This window comes from Limulus polyphemus, unplaced genomic scaffold (genome assembly GCF_000517525.1).
Source record: "Limulus polyphemus unplaced genomic scaffold, Limulus_polyphemus-2.1.2 Scaffold456, whole genome shotgun sequence".
Classification (NCBI taxonomy): Eukaryota; Metazoa; Arthropoda; class Merostomata; order Xiphosura; family Limulidae; genus Limulus; species Limulus polyphemus.
In genome coordinates, this window is record NW_013666066.1 from 182,673 (window position 1) to 184,363 (window position 1,691).

A 1,691-nucleotide genomic window follows, 5' to 3' on the forward strand; every position below is an offset into this window, starting at 1 on the left:
CTCTACATGTTTCGACGCTACAATATCATCCTCAGGATTCCGTTTAACGTTGAATATTATTTATGATTTTAACTTTATACACAAGTGCCAATATACTATAATTAAAGTATGTCATGTTCTACAGCATGTCCTTCGAACTAAGACATCTGTGAGACACTGTTTCATCAAGAAATTTTTGGAAGACAGCTTTAACAAGTCAAAGTAATGACATGTAAGAATTTATTTTTTGAAAAACAACTACTCAAAAGTTTTTATACCTTAGGAGATGTTATGCTCAATAACAATGAAGGGGATTGCAAGCTCAAGTATGTAAATAACATCATTCTCTATCAAGTTTTACTTAATTTTGATCTCTACATAACAACATGAAACACATCATTATATTTGAATATATGATTTTACTTCTTTAAGTATTTTACTTCTTTCATTTCTGATTGTATTGGACTGTATCTTGTTCTACAGATCTGATAAATTTATGAGTAACAACTTAAAAGTATGTACTCCTTCTTAAAGAGGGTTAATTCTGTCGGTTTAAAATTATTATTAGTTTGACTTGGATCATTTTTTATTCTCTTTTTAAGTTAAGGAACTTTGTTACTTCTATCAAGATGGTATTTAATATTATGTTCAAAAATTAATAAACCAAACATTTACATCAATAAGTAACAATTATCTTATATATATATATATAGAGAGAGAGAGAGACAGACAGACAGATTGTACTTGCAAAGTTCAATTAACATTCTGTGAACAAGTAGTATTTAATTTTTCCACAAATTTAAAATAATTTCTTGTATAAAAAAGCTAAGGTTAAGATAGGATAAAAAAAGGAGAAGTAAAAGTTAAAGTTTCTCATATATCAATTTCAATGGTAAGAAATAAAACTTAATCTTTCAAAAATGTTGGTACTGTAAGGAATGGACTAAAAAAATATTTGATTTTGACTACAAAAAATAGTACACTTAACATATGGCTGGCACTATTCTTTCTCACACACCTGAGTTAACACAGTAGACATTCTTGTGTGTACTAGTACCTTTTTCTATTTTTGAGAACAACTTTCTCTTTTAATCCAGAAAATAATACAGTATGTGGGGGTGGGGGGTGTAGAACAGTTAAAAACATATTAGCTTCAACACATGCAACTAAGCAGTGAAATTCTTGGTTTCTCAATTTCTGCTTAAAGATTCTTTTGTGCCAAATATTATATAAGCTATGTTAAATAGTACCAACAGGAATGGAGCCTTGAAGATCCTGTAGTAATGTAGAACATAGTTACTTGCCAATACTGAAGAAGTGTCTTATAGGCTCTCCATTTTGTTTAGCAAGTTTTTGAGGATGCCTATAAATTTGTTATTACAAACTATAATTGTAACAGATGTCACTCACAAAGAAGCAGTAAAATTGTATAAATTTAGTCTGTAAATAAGACTACAACAGTGATTTCCAAACTGTATGTCACTGCAAGTTACTAGGGGTGTTGTGAGAGTTCCACGAAATAAAAAATAATTAAGAACATAAAAAACTTTCAAAAAAACATATTGCACATGGCAGGAGGGGTGTCAAGCAAATGAAGATAAGTGGGTTAGGGTGTCATCAGTGAAAAGTTTGGTAACCATTGCTCTACAACATACACACACACACACACACACACATATATATATATATATATATATATATATATATATATA

The 1,691-nt window shown here is 29.4% G+C and overlaps 2 protein-coding genes across 4 annotated transcripts in view; one reads left to right on the forward strand and one right to left on the reverse strand.

The window, feature by feature from the left end:
• LOC106458403 (galactose-1-phosphate uridylyltransferase-like) overlaps positions 1-1,691 on the forward strand; it is a 38,780-nt gene that overhangs the window by 32,575 nt on the left and 4,514 nt on the right. The gene's annotated exons all lie outside the window — the stretch shown is intronic.
• LOC106458396 (enhancer of mRNA-decapping protein 3-like) overlaps positions 1-1,691 on the reverse strand; it is a 22,968-nt gene that overhangs the window by 875 nt on the left and 20,402 nt on the right. The window lies entirely within an intron of this gene.